Source organism: Felis catus, chromosome F1 (genome assembly GCF_018350175.1).
Source record: "Felis catus isolate Fca126 chromosome F1, F.catus_Fca126_mat1.0, whole genome shotgun sequence".
Classification (NCBI taxonomy): domain Eukaryota; kingdom Metazoa; phylum Chordata; class Mammalia; order Carnivora; family Felidae; genus Felis; species Felis catus.
The window spans coordinates 14,768,559-14,787,294 of record NC_058384.1 but is presented as its reverse complement, the minus strand read 5'-3'; the positions used below and the strand labels follow the sequence as shown (position 1 = coordinate 14,787,294).

The 18,736-nt window shown below is 39.8% G+C and overlaps 2 long non-coding RNA genes across 4 annotated transcripts in view; one reads left to right on the top strand and one right to left on the bottom strand.

The window, feature by feature from the left end:
• The window catches only part of LOC123382735, a 543,574-nt gene extending 535,726 nt beyond the window's left edge, over positions 1-7,848 (bottom strand). Inside the window, exon 1 of one of the 3 annotated variants that reach the window (XR_006591612.1) lies at positions 7,560-7,848. This is a non-coding gene — a long non-coding RNA (uncharacterized LOC123382735). The remainder of the gene's footprint in view (positions 1-7,559) is intronic. The other 2 variants (XR_006591610.1, XR_006591611.1) reach the window with 2 other exon arrangements.
• A 90-nt stretch (positions 7,849-7,938) lies between these two features.
• Positions 7,939-18,736, top strand: part of LOC109495574 — a 33,010-nt gene continuing 22,212 nt past the window's right edge. Inside the window, exons 1-2 of the long non-coding RNA XR_002151049.3 lie at positions 7,939-8,132; positions 14,296-14,370. This is a non-coding gene — a long non-coding RNA (uncharacterized LOC109495574). The remainder of the gene's footprint in view (positions 8,133-14,295; positions 14,371-18,736) is intronic.

The following is an 18,736-nucleotide window of genomic DNA, read 5'->3' as shown; positions in this document are numbered from 1 at the left end:
AAAAACCTCAAAACACCAGATTCCCAGGCCCATTCTGGGCCTAAAAGAGGCCTACTCCTCCTTATTAAAAGTTAACATTCCCCTTGCTTGAAGATGACACAAAGGCCTCTGCTTTGCAAGAAAACACTTGCAAATATCAAAATTTACTTGCACCTCCCTCCTAGCCACCTGACAGATAACTAGGGTCATTCACAACCTAACACATTATAGTGGGGAAGGCCAAACTCCACCACCAATCACCCTTCAGCCAAGACAGTAAATCAGAAACATTACTGCATGCTGGGAACAATGGCAGGAGTGGCAGTCCTCATCATATCTCCATTTAATTCACCAGTCTGACTCTTGAAGTAACCATGTGGATCCTGGAGGATGACAATGGACTGCTATAAACTCCATCAATACTACCTCTAAGTGCAGCTGTGGTGACAACTGTGAGGTCACCACAGCTTTGTTAGAGCAGGTTAGTGCTGTCTCAGCTACAAAGTACAAGGTATTGATCTGGGCAATGAGTTATTTTCTGTCTAATCAAGACAACAGATCAGACACAGTTCACATTCACATATGGAAGGGACAACAGTCTTTGTGTATGGCCTTGCCCCAAGGCTATAACTCTCCCTCTGTCATAATATACTCTGAATGGGCTGACACATCTGAGCACACCACAGAATATCACTTTAGTCTATTCTACAGATGGCACCAAGTTAATCAGCCAAGAAACAGCAAGTATTTTGGAAGCCTTGGTAAGACACATGCACTCCAGAGGGTGAGAGAGGTATCTCATGAAGACAGATCTCATCAGTTAAGACTATAGGGGTCTAGTGGCCTGGGGCATAATTTCTCAGCATCTCCATCTCCCCTTGCAGTTATCCTTCCACCAAATTTATGCAGACTTCTAATCACCCCATTCTTTATGTCATGAATGACACCAAAAAGCACATATCTAAAACTCAACACCCTCCCCAGAGACCCTGCTCCTCTCCTGGTTTTTATCTCCTGTCAAATATCTCTACCACCCACCCACTGCCCTAACAGGAAATGTGGCTATATGCCCAGGCTTTAACTCTCCCTTTATCCCCACATCCAATTAATCACTGAACCCTAAATATCTCCCACGTCAGGCTTCTCATGTCCTTCTCCACTACTACTCTCATCCAGGCCTTCAGCATCCTTTTCCTGGGCTGAGAGTGGAGACGAATATTTGAGTGGAAAGGATAACAATTTTGGAAACTTGTTGGTCATCTGACTCGTAGGTCTAGCCACCCCATAAGGCTGGTATGAGGAAAAAATGGAACAAATGTGTAAGGTGCCTGACAAAAAGGTAGAAGTTCATAAATGACAGCAATCTGCAACATGGCTGTAAGTACTAGGGGTCCAAAAGCCTTCCCTGCTGATCTCACTGCCTTTAATTTCAAGTCTGGTTTACCTTGCCAAAGTGATTATTTCAACAGGTAGATCTGGTTACGGTGCTGTGTTGCCCCCTTGCTGAAATTTTTTCATTGATTTCTATCTAACGAAATGAAATTCTTTTGCGTGATTAACAAGTTCATTTATGACCTGCCCTGTATTGTCTTTACACATTACCCACCCTGTGCTACCACCACAACATCTTCATTAAGACAACACTAAAACATTTGTACATCTCTCAACAACCAATACTCTCTTGTGCCTCAGTGCCTTTGCACATGCTAGTTGCTCCACCTAAATGTTCACCTCCCCAGCTCCTACTCATCTCTTATGTTTTGGCTAAAAGCTCTTTCCTCCAAAGAGCCACCACTGAATCCCTCTAAGATTTAAACACTATCTAAAGCTCCCATGAATTTTATACTCTGCTCCACTCTTGCAAGATCCCATTATATCCCCCTGTAACTCTATTCATGCTATTCTCCCCAACTTTACTGTGCAACCCTTGAGGTCAGGGAGTCTGTCTTATTCATATTTGTACCTCACCTCACTCTCTACATGTGGTACCTAGTAAAAGCTAAATGAAGGAATGATAGCCACCATCTTGTGCATAAGTAAGTCCATATTTAATAACATAATAATGATAAAAATCTCAGCCTAAAAATGCAGGAGTGTGCAAATACACCTTTCTTTATTTTATCATTCATCTCAATGTTTATTTTGTGTTCTCATTCCAGTGCTGCAGGAAATTTAGTTTTAATTTAACTCAGGGTTTTCTCAGTTAATTCAGGATTTCTTTTCCCACCCTTCCACCTGGATACATCTAAGTATCTCAGGTTGTAAAGTGTACCAAGGCAAGGGGAAGCGAAGGAGAAAAACCTAGCCCTTGGTGTTCACTTGAGTCCTTTAGCATCAGCTCAGACACCATCAATTCCATCTAATTTATAGTTGCTGGGCTATAATAGGACACAGCTACATTCTCCTTGCCCTACCTATTATGTCTCCTCAGGTTGGTGTCCATCTGTCTGTCAGTATCTCTTTCTCTTTCTCTCTTTCTCTCTCTCTCTCTCTCTCTCAGCTACATCCAGAACATATGTAGTTGTTTCACATGCTTTATGGGCAAAAGGAAATTCTACATGGTCTTTCTGCTTAACTATTGCACATGGTCCTGTCTACTCCACTACACCCATACTATGCAGAGTGGAGGGAAACTTCTATAAAACTGTCACTACTCCTGGCTCCATTGAGATTATAAGCACAGTTATCATCTGCTCTCTGACCCCCCTGACTTCATATAAGATTCTTATCATATGTTCCTCCCATCTCCAGACTGTGCCTGAAGAGGGGTATGGAAAAGGTCCCTTTTCACAAACACATATCAGCATTTAGTGTTCCAGTGAACATCACTGCTTTCCATCAGGGTACATCATTTCCTCAAAGGTAAAACAATCATCTAGTCTGGTATACAAAAAACTATCTCTAACTGACTTCTGCTTTTCCAAATCTAGAATATTTGTCTTTAACTTGATGACCTGTGCCTTTGGGACATGAGCTATTGAAACTTCAGAACATGGGTCCTTAGAACTCAAAATAAGCTCTTGAAACACAACCACCAAGAATCTGATTCTTTTCTTCATCAATTCAACAATCACTGATTAAGTACAAATAGGAACTATTGCAGGCTTTGGGGACACCTGGAGATAAGTCCTTTCCTTAAACAGATTAGAGTCTGGTGGAAACTTATTTTCCTGTTTCTAGAACAGCCTGTCCTAGGGCAGTAAACATAGACAATCCTAGATGATTGTAGCATGGAAGGATGGTTCCTAGGCTCTAGAAAGGGGGGGAAGGTAGCACATCAGTTAATGTGTAACTAAATGCTATCTCACTATACTATGTAAAGCCCTTCATGAGATACCCTACTTCTAGACTACCTTCTGTTTACCCCCACAAATATTCTATACTCCAGCCTTACACAGTGCTGACAATAACCACAATGGGTCATGCTCTCTTACCTCTTCATGTTTTTACCCTTTCTTTCCCAAGCAACTTTTTAAGTAGCTTCAACTGGACCTCGCTATTAAGCCTTCCCTGCCCACTACGACTAAGTTAGGGGCCCTTTACTGGTGCTGCTACAGTATTTGCGTTTACTCCTTTCCCTGCATTTGTCCCAAGGAATTAGCTAGGTGCTGGATTTTAGCACCTCATCATTAACCTGTGAACCCCTTGAGAACAAGGGCAGTTTCTTTTATTTCTGTATCTTCATGCCTAACACACTGTAGATGCTCAAAGCAGATCTGCTGAATGATATGTAGCTTTTAAAATTAACATATTTTCCACATAAAAATTTGATGTAGGTTGAAATTAAAAAGAAAACCATTGCAATGGTTTAGGAAATGGACAAATAGAGATAGGAAAGGGAAGGTGTCTGTTAAAGCAAAACTATGACAAAATCGGGAGATGGACTCCTTCACGAGGACTGCAGTAGCATCACAGGTAAAAACAAGTAACCTATAATGACTTCTCCCTTCCTCAGCCCTCCCTCCAGTCTCTCACCAGTGCCCCAGAAGCCTGGGCAATGCAGCCTGAAAGGGTCAAGGCAAAGCAGAGGAAATGAGCACTCAGCACGAGGGCAAATAGGGTAAGAAATGAATGCCATTATCTAACTTCCCAATTATCAGCCAACACCTTAGTTAACGGCTAATATTTTATTATGTGTTTCTGGATAACAGCCTGAGAGCAGAACCCTTTGAGAAAGCAGTATTGGATGGTTGTAGCTTTGACAAAGCAGTATTGGATGGTTGCGGCTAAAGGAGATAAAAGCATCAAAGAGTAAGAGAAAAAAAAACTAATTGTTTTAAGTCTAGCCCATTGGGAACTAAGGTTTCAATAACGTAGCTGGATATAAAACTATAAAACATATAGAAAAAAGTTGAGAAATGCACAAGCCTTTATAAAAAACCTGCAGTAATTATAAGACATAAACATATCTGTATACAACTCAATATAAAAACAATAACAAACAATCCAATTAAAAAACGGACAGAGGACCTCAACAGACATTTCTCCAAAGACACACAGATAGACAACAGACACATGAAGAGGCACTCAACATCACTCATCATCAGGGAAATGCAAATCAAAACCACAATGAGATATCACCTCACACCTGTCATAATGGCTCTTATTAAAAAGACAAGAAATAACAAGTGCTGGTGAGGATGAAGAGAAAAGGGAACCCTCGTGCCCCGCTGGTAGGAAAGAAAGCACAACAATGCAACCACTATGGAAAACAGTATGGAGCTTCCTCAAAAAAATTAAGAATAGAACTACCAACCAATCCAGTAATTCCATGACTGGGTAATTACCCAAACAAAACAAAAACACCAACTCGAAAGATATATGCACCCCTATATTCACTGCACCATTATTTACAATAGCCAAGATATGGAAGCAACCGAAGTGTCCACTGTTAGAGTAATGCATAAAGAAGTTGTGATATACATATACATATGTGGTATACATGTGTGGTATACATATACACGTACAATTCCAATATACAATGGAATATTATTCAGCTATAAAAAAGAATGAAATCTTGCCATTTGTGGCAACAAGGATGGACCTAGAGGTTATTATGCTAAGGGACATAAGTCAAAGAAAGACAAATACTGCATGATTTCACTTATATATGGAATATAAAAAACCAAACAAAACAGAAACAGACTCATAGAGAGAATCTGGTGTTGCCAGAGGTGGGTGGGGAGATGGGCAAAATGTGGGAAGGGGATTTAAAGGTACAAACTTCCAATTATAAAATAAATAAGACATACGGATGCAATGTACAGCATAAGGAATATAGTTTATGATATTGTAACAACTTTATATAGTAACATGGTAGTGGTGATCACTTCATAATGTATATACTAAACACTGAATCACTACATTGTACACATTAAAATAATACTGTATGTCAGCTACACTTCAATAAAATAAGTAAATATCTCAAATTAACCTGTTCTACACCTGAAATTTACACAATATTACATGTCAAATACGTGGAGAAAAAAAAAAAAAGAAAACTGTAACTTTCCTGAAGGAATATAAAATAATCAGTAAGTGCTGAGCCATACCATATTTTCTTATAAGGGTAGACTACGTAGTGTAAAGTGGTCAAATTTCCCCCCAATTAAACTATAATAAATTGTATGTAATTTCAATCAATTCCAATCAAAAGTCCAATACTATATGGCATAGAAGTTGGTGGAGGGAACACTGGATGAGTTGGTTATGTCTATGTATAGAGTCAACATACAAAAATTGCCAACAACATTTTGAAGAAAAATGGTCATGAAGACAGTTATTAAAATAGTCATGACTCCAATACAAAGAGATCTAGAGAACAGAAGAGGGAGTTTAGGATGAAACCCAAGCATAAGAGAAGGCTTAGGCTAAAACAGCACTGTCACTTTGACAGAGTGGTAATTAAAAGGAGGTGCTGTTAATGTTATCAGTTATCTATTTTGAAAAAGTTAACTTTACTAGCACTGTCACTTTGACAGAGTGGTAAATTAAAAGATGGTGCTGTTAATGTTATCAGTTATCTATTTTGAAAAAGTTAAGCTTACTACCTACCTACCAGTATATAAAAGTGGGTTTTTAAATACATTATGGAACTAAAGCACAATGAAAATTTTATATTAGAAAAAAATAGAGAAATATACACTTAGAGGGTGAGAGAAATCTATGTGTGACAAGACGAAAACAACAGATTTGCTTTAAAAAAAAAAATCAAATATCTCATGGTCCATGAGTTCGAGCCCCACATCAGGCTCTGTGCTGAAAGCTCAGAGCCTGGAGCCTACTTTAGATTTGTGTCTCCCTCTCTCTCTCTGACCCTCCCCCACTCACACTCTGTCTATCTCACTCTCAAAAATAAATAAACATTTAAAAACATTTTTTAAATCAAACATTTCTAAATGAATGATGATAACAGACAGGGGAAGAAATATGTATATTACATGTAACATACAAAGATTTACATTCATACCAAAAAAGAGTTGCTATAAACCAGTAATAAAAAGACAACAACTTAATTTTTTTAAAGAATAAATTGTTTTAGGTAATTCACTGGAGAAATATAAATGGCAATAAATAAAACTAAAAATGAAAGAGTTTCACCTTTAAAAATATTTTTTGAAACGTACATTATAATGACAATCTTTTGCCTGCTAGTTGCAGAATTTTCACAAATGCTAATACAAACAGTACAGAGAGGGGCACCTGGGTGGCTCAGTCGGTTAAGCCCCCAACTTCAGCTCAGGTCATGATCTCCCAGGGGTCCTGAGTTTCAGCCCCACATTGAGCTAATGTCAGCATGGAGCCTGCTTGGGATCTTCTGTCCCCCTCTTTCTCTGCCCCTCCCCGGCTCATGCTTTCTCTCAAAAATAAATCAACATTAAAAAAAAAAAAACAAAAAACGGTACAGAGAAAAGGCACTCACATGGTGTTGGTGGCAATGTAAGTTGTACACCTTTTTAGAACTCAAACTTACAATACCCATTTAAATTTATAATAACATATAGCTTAAGACTAGCCCTTCCAATTCTACTTTTCAATCCTGGAGAAAAATACTAGCAGAAATGCACAGACACATACATAAACATGACCTTCCAGCATTTTTTTGAAATAGCAAAACTCTGGGAAGGAACTACATGTCCCTTAGTAGAAAAATGACTTCAGCAATGTGGTGATGGGTTTCTGTACACAGCCACTAGAGAGCAAGAGGTAGGTCTGTGTTACGGGGTGAAGGGAGTGTTGATTGCGCTCTTTTCAATCATTTACTCAACACATATTTATTAAGCACCAGAAGAAAAGTAGACATGGATCTAACTGGAAAAATACACAAAGGAAGAAAAAAAAGACTAGGAAATAATTACAATAGATGCTGTAAAGGAAACAGAAAATAGTGGGTGTAATCCTTGATTCATCTCTTTTCCATGCACCCAACACCCAATCAACAGGCCTGAAAATTCTTACTACCAACGTGTAGATCAAATGTTTCCACTTCCCTCCAATTCCCCTGTATGATGCTTTTCAGTGGCTTCCCATAGTACTGACCAGAAACTCCACAGCCCCCAGCCCAGTTCAGAGAGCCCTACCTGATTCGGGCTCAGTCTACATCTCCAGCAGCTCCCCTGCCACGCTCCGCCTCACAGGCCGTCGCTCCTTCTGTGCTACACGCCGAACTTGCTCCTGCTTGGAGGTCGGCGCCTGCCTGGGGGCTTTCAACACGGAGGGATGAAAGAGCCACCCTCAGTGGCAAGTTTGGAAATGTATGTGGGACACATCCGGCTGCCTCAAAGGATTTCAGCCCGAGAGGACTTCGAAGTCAAATTGAACCGAAGAATAGAAAAACACGGAATCTCAAGCATGAGCCCTCAGGAGGCGGCTAAGACCACGCGAGACTGAGGTTCGTAGATGCGTGATTTATGGGAGACTGACGCTTACCTCTTGACCAATGAGCATCCGCCAAGAATCTCTCCCCATCCTTAAGCCAATGAACGTACTGCTTGGACTCTGACTGGACTTCCCGCTCTTTGCACTCTGCCGGATAAATGCAGCCTGACTCAAACTCTGAAAGGACCGCTTGGAGCTTGGTGCGGCACGCCTTTGACAATAGCCATTGCTCTGCAGCTCTGCAATCAACTGTATTTCTGCAGACTTGAATTTGTGTGAGTTTACCTGTTCAGTTGGGTTGACAGTTGTCTCAGTAATGAGGGAACTTAACGGCCCTTAAGCACTTAAAACTGCTATGCATATTGCTATGTGCATTACAGTCCTGCACAATAATGCATTGTGCATTGTTTTGTCCAAAATAACATGAACAGGCTGTCATCGCTGCCGGAGACCTTCTTAGCCTAATCTTTGTATTCCTGGCTCTTGTCATTTCATATATATATATATATATATACATATATATATATATATATATATATTTTTTTTTTTTTTTTTTTTTTTTTTTTTTTAGGTAATCAGTATGCCCAAGGTGGAGCTCAAACTCACCACAGAGATCGAGAGTCACTTTAAATGGCACCTCTTGTGTCTCTTGTCATATTAAATGGCACCCCCTCAGAGAGGCCTTCCCTCTAATGTAGTTATCTAGTCTCTATCTCAATACCTTATTTTAATTCCCTACATTGTGTTTATCAAGTGATAATTTGTGTATTTTTTTGCTTGGTTTTTTTTTTTTTTTTTTTAATTTTCTCCACTACCACCACCATCCCTGCCCCTAATTAGGACATAAGTTTAAAGGAACAGGGAACTTACCTGTCTTGTACACCACTGTATCCCCTAAACAAAGCATGGCACCTAGTGGGTACTTAGTAAATGTTTGTAGAGGGGTGCCTGGGTGGCTCAGTTGGTTGAGCAGTAGACTCCTGATTTTGGCGCAGATCATGATCCCAGGGTCCTGAGATCCAGCCCCCAGTAGGGCTCCACACTGAGTGTGGAGCCTGCATGAGATTCTCTTTCTCTCTCTGCCTCTGCCCCTCTCGCCTGTTCATGTGCTCTCTCTCTTTCTCGATAAGATAAGATAATAAAAATTTATAGAATGAATGAAGAATATTGACATTATCAGTTCTGTCAGAACAGAATTCTCCACCTGCCGAAAAAAAGGCATACAGTTTGTGATAGTTGCCTATTATTTTTTTAAACATTGCTATATAAGCAGATATATTTATAGAAAATTAAAAACACAAATGGGAGTAAGACAAGTTATTGTTATAGAATTATTCATCATAAATTGTGAAGTGTCTAATATCCATCTCAAGCTTTTATCAGGAAAAAAAAGAATAACAGTACTGGGCAACTGGGTGGCTCAGTCAGTTAAGCACCCAACTCTTGGTTTCAACTCAAAGTCATGATCTCAGGGTTCATGAGTTCTAGCCCTGCATCAGGCTTCATGCTGACAGTGGGGAGTCTGCTTTTGATCCTCTCTCTTTGTCTTTGCCCCATTCCTGGTCTCTCTCTCTCTCTCTCTCAAAATATAAATAAATAAACTTTTAAAACAAGAATAGCAGTACTGAATTCATGATCTGGTACCTATTCATGAAAGATAGTCACTTTTTCCTATGAAATAAAAATGCATTGATTCAATTACAGAGTCTAAAAAAAAAAAGAATATTGACATTATAATGGGGGAGTATGACCTGATTTAGGTAAGTTTCCTTGGTTCAGAAAAAGCCTGGTATTGAATTCTGTTTCTGCTACCCTGTGACCTGGGGAAAGTTACTTAACTTCTCTGAACCTAAATCAGATGGAGTTAGTAACACTTGACTTATAGAGTTCTGAAGATTAGCAAAAATAAATCTAAGATGCTTTGCATAATCCTTACAAAAAGAGAGTCAATAAATTGCAACTATTATTGTTATTTATTGACTTCATGGCTTGGCTTAGGGCAGGAATAAGTCCTGTAATAAATGTCCCGTTATTTTTAAATAAGTTGATATTCTTACCCATTTTGTAAGCCATAAAGTATGGCAATGTAGGCTTGGAGGTAGGGCAGAAAAAAACATACCCCAAGTTCACCTTCCTTTCAAATGTGGATCCAGCCACCTCCTCTACTGACTGCATCCCCACTCCCTTCCCAGAGCAGAGAAGTCTTTTCACATTCTTCTGGAAAGTTAGAAAGAGCCAATTTGCTATACCAGTCAACACGATCAAGTAACCCAAGAACAGAGTGCTAAAGTTCCCTGCATTGCAGTCTTTTCTTTGCCACCTTCCCAGAACTCTACAGCAGCCTCCAGACTTTCTTAGAGACCAGAACACAACCCACCCAAACGATGCAAAGAGGATGCTGAGGTTTGAAATATCTTCCCTTGCAGCTCACACCTTAGAGTTCTGTTTAACACTTCTGTGTCTCTTGCTCATTACTGAGTCAAAGCTGTTTTTTCTTCTCAATGAAGACACAGTGAGGAGAATAGAACACATTTCATGTTACTGGAACCTCCAATTTCTTCAGTCTACAAGCTTTAATCTCTGTTATGAAGCTCTAGAATCATAGTTCATTTATTTAAGGCCAGAGACCTTTGTAGCTTCCTGAATCTTCCACCTGCCTTCTCTTCCAATCAGGAACAAGTTCTAGAACCTTCCCTTCCAGAAAATGTGCACCAAGTTCCCTTCCACAGACTGGAAGTGGTGCGGGTGTGGTGTTAGGGTTGTGTGTGTGAGAAAACTAAGACCTAAACCAAGTGAAACTAAAAGATCCTTACCCAGAGAAGTATTCGAGGTAACAATAGATGCCTACCTGGCTCTCCATTCTCCTTTGCAAAGGTGCTTATCTAGTATATGGTGCCTTACATGTGTGGACACTTTCAGAGTTCGATAACATCAAGGGTGCCTCTTACTAACTCACACTCTTTGAAGTGGTTTACCCACAGAAAGCCAAGGCTATGACATGAGAACCAAGAAGTTCTATCCCTTCTGTAATGAGCAGCTGGAGGAGGGGGGATTCCCTAAGCAGCTCATATCTCCCAAGACAAGCCCAGGTTAAGCTGGGGGTTTTAACTATATATAAGGACAACAAAGAACATAAAGTATTCTCTCTCCACAGGCAAATGTTTAAACAGTACCCTATTTAATTATATGTCATGATTTAAAACATAGGCACCAAAATGGCATCACACAAGGCTGTAAATATAATGAGCACAGAAGGTATTCAATATATTTAGTTAACGTTTCTAGAGAAGCTGACACATGCCAACTGCTTTCATGTGTATTACGTTATATGTTTAAAAAAAAATAAAAGCAAAAGTCATGTGAGACAAGTTTTAAAGGCTATGAAAATGTAAGATATTATACTTTTATTTTTATACCTCAGAATCTTTATCTATCTGTTGTTTCTAACTGGTGTTTTTACGTTTGATGGCATTCATACATAATATGATAGGATTATGGGTGATTGATTTTGTACAAACTAAAACAGCAAGTAAGAATTTTTTTTTTTAACAGTGACTTTATCAGGGGATGGCTGACTGGCTCAGTCAGCACAGCATCCAACTCTGATCTCAGGGTCATGAATTCAAGCCCTACATTGGGCATGGAGCCTGCTTTAAAAACAAAACAAAACAAAAGGTAAAGAGTTTATCAGGAGAGTTGCTGAGGAATATAACAACTCCACTGACCTATTTTCAGAAGTACCATTCCTCACAAAGTGGCTTCATTCCATTTAGCATTAACAATATTCCTATAAAGTCATGAGAATAGGAATTGGTGTCCTCATTTTAAGTGGACACAACTGAATCTCAAGATATTCCCTGTCACTTACTCAAGGTCACACACATAGCTAGTTGAGTAGCAGAGGCTGGACTCAAATCCAGGCCTTCTGACTCCAAGTTCAATCTCTTTCCTTCTCACTTTGTTAAAACTGAGGCCACTGATGGCAGATGAGCAATAAGGGTGATTCAGATAAAAGACAGTAGAGAAGGGGCGCCTGGGTGGCGCAGTCGGTTAAGCGTCCGACCTCAGCCAGGTCACGATCTCGCGGTCCGTGAGTTCGAGCCCCGCGTCAGGCTCTGGGCTGATGGCTCAGAGCCTGGAGCCTGTTTCCGATTCTGTGTCTCCCTCTCTCTGCCCCTCCCCCATTCATGCTCTGTCTCTCTCTGTCCCAAAAATAAATAAACGTTGAAAAAAAAATGTAAAAAGACAGTAGAGAGAAGAAATGAAAAAAAAAGAATCTAAGAACAATTTCAACTATATATTTATTATATTATGCACAATGTGGGCATTAACCAAAGTGTGATTTAAACTAAAATGCAAAGTGATAAGGAGTCACTGAAAATTAATGAGACTCATCTTGGGTGCCATGATCAGTGCTAAGAAATCTCTCTGCATGTGGAAAGAACATAAGATGTAAGGTTTTAGATAACTGGGATTTAGCCTCAGCTCCACCACTAATTGGTCATGTCACCTTAAGCAAGGCTTATAACTTTTCAGTGTCTCAGTTGTTCTTGTGTATAAAATGAAGACAACTATCTAACTTCTGAAGTTGTAATGAAAACGAAACAAGATAAGGTACATGAGAAACTTTATAAGTTATAAAATACTATAGGAATATTAAGCAGGAAAGAACTGTGACCAATGTGGGGAACTTACAATGCAAAGGATTTCAATTAAATCTGAAAAAGAACTTTCTAAAATGTAGTATAGTCCAGTGCAGTTATAGGCTTCCTTACATTTCAGCAAGCCCCTTACCAGGAAGTTTTCAAATTAAGGATGTGTTAGAAATGTGTTCCAACTGTCGGAAATGTGGCTATGAAAGCTTCTGCCTTGAAAGAGCAGTTGCTTTATATTATTCGTAAAAGACTTTTTATAATGTGGGCTGCCCAAGACAATGCCTCCCTGAAATTCTCAGAAAACTTGGAGAGAAGATTTGACTTCCCACAGAATGTGATATTGACTTCATGTTATTCAATTGAGATGTAGAAGAAAAGATGATCCCATAGAGCTGAAGGAGCTTCCAAATGGGATAGAAGAGATATCTGCCTTGTGTTTCTCTCTGAAGATGAACAGTTGGAAGGAGGAAGTTTTGGCAACAGTGAGAAAGTCATCACTGAGGCGATGCTTTCCTATCTTCTGGGTGAGCTGTAAGGAGCAGAATACCCACTTAGACGTCTGTATTTCCAAAACTGGTTGGCCCTTAGGTGAATCCCAAAGGCTCCTGGCTACCATCAATAGTGTAAATATTTCTGGGGGTGCTTAGGTGGCTTAGTCAGTTAAGTGGCCAACTCTTTTTTTATTATTTTAATGTTTATTTATTTATTTTGAGAGAGAGAGAGAGACAGAGCACTTGTGAGCAGGGGAGGGGCAAAGAGAGAGGGAAAGCGAGAATCCCAAACAGGTTTCAAGCCCAATATGGGGCTTGAACTCACAAACCACAAGATCATGACCTGAGCCAGAATCAAGAGTCAGATGCTTAACCAACTGAGCCACCCAGGCGCCCCAAGAGTCTGACTCCTGATTTCAGCTCAGGTCATGATCCCAGGGTCCTGGAATCCAGCCTTGTGTTGGGCTCTGTGCTGACAGCGTGGAGCCTGCTTGGGATTCTCTCTCTCTCTCTCTCTCTCTCTCTCTCTCTCTGTCCCTCCCCTGCTCGTGCACTCTCTCTCTCTCTCAAAATAAATAAATAAATAAAACTTTGTAAAAATTAAAAAATATATTTCTGTGTAAGGTTCATTTCTCAGTCTGAAGACCCTAAGGAATGGGGTTCTAATTCTACTTTCCTAGGATCACCTCATTCTGTCTGGATGACTCAAAACCCTGGCAAAGGGGAAAACAAAACAAAACAGAAAACCAGAAAGTAAAAAATTTAGCTCTACTAATACCAGAACTAAAACAGACCCCTTAGTAAAATGTAATTTAACATACAACTGGCACACTTTCAGATAAGGACCTGCAAATATCTGTGGCTTAACCCTACGGAAATCTTACAGTCTGGCTCGAAGGAGTCAGGCTTCTCTCTCTAGTGCTCTTCTTCCAATGATCTATCAGTTCAAATGAGCCACACTAAAAATGATGGTCCCTGGTAGAGCTATTTTCCTACTAAGCTGTGGTAAGTCAAAACCTACTTCAGAGAATACAAGGTCACCACTCTGGGGGGCTAAGGAAAAACACAGGTTTTGTGTGGTTTTGGTTGTTTGAAAAGAAAGAAAACCTCAAACTACTGAACCAGAAGTAATCTTCATCTTCTCCTTTTTTTTTTTAAGTGTTCTACTTTGAGTCTATCATTTCACAGAGTAACAATGGCAGATCCCATTTTAGTGAGCTAATCAAAAAAATATATATATATATGTATATACATATACATATATATATATTGGCATTCTTATGTTCCTACAGAGGTAAAGAAAAATAACTCAAGATTCCTGAAGGAACTGTTAGCATCTCTTTCCTGGAACAAGTACTTAAACCATGGTAAGTTATGGCTTTATCTTCAGAAAATCCCAAAGGCATCCTAATAGAGCTTAGACTTGGAGGGATAAAAGTGCCAGTAATACCACTACTAGCTGATGGCCTTATGTTTTCTCAGGATGCCCCAGTGCCATTCCTACTTCCTTTTTGCTCTGGTACCATTATTTAGAAGGGTCCATTGATTTAAAAAAAAAAAAAAAGTCCAGTAAACTTCCCATTACGCTTAGAACTGGTGTACTTGATGTTTGGAGCCAAAAGAGGAGAAAAGGGATAAGGAGGGTTTCATCATGAGGGCTAGGAATACAAACAAGCAGCCAAAAGAAGGGTGAATAAATACCTCCCTGACTTTCTCCATGACATACTGGTCAGGAAGCAGATGAATCAACAGAAGAGTTTTAAGGAGAGCAGGTGACACACTTCAGCATGCATCTTTGGTTTTGTTCATTAATTTATTCAACAAATATTTATTGAATATCTTCTAAGGGACAAGTTCAGCTCTAGTTGCCCAGCAGCTTTCCCTCAACAGTCTCCTGAATAACTCCTGGTAATGCCACACACCAAATAGGTTTTTCTCATTTTCCAGTGCTAAGAATTAGGATGCACTATTTCTTCCATCTGTAGCCTCAAATTCCCATTAGATAACCTACTCAAAGCCGGATAAACATTCACATACATTCATGAGACAATACTACGACTAGTAGTGAATATATTCATTAGGCTGAGAAACATACACATATACCCCAAACTGAGAAATATTTGCTTTATAATTAAGATTATTCAGTCAACAGCTATCTATTGAGCTCTTAATATATGCCAGGCACTGAGTTTGGTGATGAGGTTACAGTGGTAAACAAAGCAGAAAAGGTCTTGCTTTTGGAACTTTTATTCTACTGGAAAAAAACAGATATTTTGAAAGTTGTCAAATAAAGAACATAACCACAAGTTATGCTAGTTACTAAGAAGGAACTAGAGAGCAATAAAACAATGAGAAAAAGAGGAGGTTCTAGAAATGGTCTGAGGAGGTGACATTTAAACTAAGACCTGAACAATAAGAAGTCAGTCACATGAAGAGCCTGAAGGCCATTCCTGGCTAAGGAAATGGAGCCCATGTATGTGGAGACAACCTTCTCAGATGTTTGTCTCTACCAGGAAAATGAGAAATGCAGCCATCACTGGAGAAGAAGAAAGGTAAAGAAAGGTTTGGGATCTTTTTAGTTTGGGTTGGGCTGTCTTTTATTGAAAAAGGATACTTGAACGTATGTACATGCTGATGGAAACCATTTCATAGACAGTGATGGTTTGAGAATCCAGAAGAAAGAACAATTTTAAAGAGGCAAAGTAGGGGAGAGGAAAAGGGTCTAGTGCACAAATGAAAAGATGGCCCTCTTCCTCCACTATAAGGATAAAAGAAAGAGATCATGCAGATGCAGGTGATTTGTGTTCTGGTGGTATAAGTGAGGTTCCATGGTGGGAGAAGGTGATATGGCAGGTTTGCAAGAGAAAAAGATAAGACATAATTGTTTCAAACAGTGGAAAAATGTGCTTGGCAGGGAACAGAAGAAAAAGTTCTAGGCAGGATTAAATGATCTGTGACCACGAATACAAAGCAGTGTTCTCAATCAAGTAGAGCTGATTATGTCTTCCCACCCCAGCTTGGGTACATTTGGCATTGTCTGGACATATTCTTGTTATCACACATGGAGGAGGGAGCAATGCTACTAGCATCTAGTGGATAGAGGGCATGGAAACTGCTAAACATACTACAGTGCACAGGAAAACCCCCACAACAAAGAATTATCCAGCTCAGAATGTCAATAGAACCAAGGTTGGGAAACCCTGATATAAAGTGATGTCATACTTACATATAGACCATCTCCGGGAAGCTACAGAAGGAGACAGTGATACACTCTGTGGGCAGAAATGGGACCATGGGGCACAATGAAAAGAGGGTTTACTTCCATTCTTATACCCTTGTGTGCCTTTATCTAACATTTGTATTTTATCCATGTATTGCTTATTCAAATCAATCAAAAGATAGAAATAAATCAGTGATAAAGAGTAATCTATTTAAGTAGACAATAGATAAAAAATAAACCAACCTATCTATTTGGGTAATTTTTCTCCAGCAATGTTCAGCTTTTAGGATGCCAGCTTAAAGAAAATGGGATTTTTGCAAGGAGAATACAGTGAAGGAAGCAGAATATTCTGGAGTTGAAAATTTTTCCAAGATAATGATTGTCCTGATAAGGGTAGAATCTAAGCTTATCAGAGAGAGGAGTAAAGATAAAGAAGGAGCTGATGGATATGTAAGGAATGATAGTTTATTAGAGGCCTGAATATGATAAAAATATACATATTTTAGGAGAGAAAACGTTGAAGCAATTGAGCTGTAATAATAAGAGGTGATATTGTGAAAATAAGAAATCAAATTGTAAAGGAAATACCATAATTTTTTTTTATTTTTTAAAGTTTTTTTTTTTAATGTTTATTTATTTTTCAGACAGAGAGAAACAGAGCATGAACGGGGGGAGGGTCAGAGAGAGGGAGACACAGAATCTGAAACAGGCTCCAGGCTCTGAGCGGTCAGCACAGAGCCTGACATGGGGCTCAAACCTGCGACCACAAGATCATGACCTGAGGCAAAGTCGCACACCTAACTGACTGAGCCACCCAGGCACTCCAAGAAATACCATAATTTTTAACAACAACAAAGTCTAAGGAGAAGCCATGGTAGTGAATAGTTGAAAAAAATAGGAAAAAGTCATTGTGAGTGAAGAACAGAACAGTGTAAGAGACCAGGGGTTTGGATGGATCCCTCAGGTCAATGGCTTCTTCTGGAGCATGAAGTGCCTCTCACGGAGTGGCTTATTAATAAAGATAGATGCCATTGTTTAGACAGATGCCATGTATCAATACTTTATGTACATATCAGCCATTTTTGTCCAAGAGAGGTCAAGTGACTCGCCTAGTGATTACACAGTAAGTAGAGGAACAAAAATTCAAGTTCAGGTTTTTCAGTCCAAAGTCTTGCCCCTTCCACTCTGGTATGGCTCTGCCCCCTGGGGGGTGGGGGGAAATTGTCATCAAATCTATTGCAAGTTGGATGAGCTTAACACTGGCAATAGCATAGGTAATGAAAACTTTGGATAATGGGAAAGAGGCTGAGGGAGAGGGATGTCTGGCAATGACAGATTTGCTCCACAGTTCTTCTCACCCCAGTGAGTTCTTCTTAACTTGGCCTTAAGTCAAAATATGTGAGGAAGCCATGGAGGAGAGAAATAATAAGGAAAAAATCCAAATCTTAGTGATTTCCAAAAAGCACTGTTTATCTGTATTCTAAAATATAATTTTTATTACATGTATTATTTTCATTAAAATACACAAAATGTATATAAATACTGATTATATTATAGGAAAACAGCATCAACAGCTGACAATCAAAGAGTCTTGAGGACTATTTTGAGGACAGCTGAGTTCGTTGCCAAGAAGTACTCAAAATCTACCACTGAATGCGACCCATGTTTTCCTAACATGTCCTTCCCAATCTCCACATTGTCCCTACTTAGGTAACTCTTCCAGTCACATGCATGTGAACATGTGCACATGCATGCACGCACACACGCATGCACACACGTGTGCACACATACACACCTCTACAATTGCACTGAAAATGTACATGCTGTGTAGGGAATGGACCAACTTCCCAAAAGATCCCCCTTTCTATTCTGTTAGCATCACCTGGTAGCTTAGGCTATGCATTTAGAAATAAAGATGCTGCCGGGGTGCCTGGGTGGCTCAGTCAGTTAAGTGTCCGACTTCAGTTCAGGTCACGATCTCGTGGTCCATGAGTTCGAGCCCCACGTTGGGCTCTGGGCTGATGGCTCAGGGCCCGGAGCCTGCTTTCGATTCTGTGTCTCCCTCTCTCTCTGCCCCTCCCCCATTCATGCTCCATCTCTCTCTGTCTCAAAAATAAATAAACGTTACAAAAAATTTTGAAAAAAAAAAAAAGAAAGATGCTGCCAATGGGACACTGGCCTTTTCCTCTCTTTAGCTTATCATGCAAGCCTAGTCTTCTTTTTCCATCCCTTATACACTCATGTCACATCCATATATCTGAAAGGCAGCCTCCCCTGAGGTAGACAGTAAACTCACCCCAAGAGGTGAGTTAATTGTCCTTTCCAATGGGCCAAAATGCTTTTGGCCACTTAAGATGAGTGTAGAACACCTTGGTAGCTGCTTCTCCCTGCCTCTGCATCTTCACATGGCAGCGAGAGTCTCATGTTCTTCAGTCATATTCCCCCTCCTGTCTGGCACATGGACCAGACAGATGGACATCTACAGTGAGATGAGGAACTGTAGACCTGCTGGA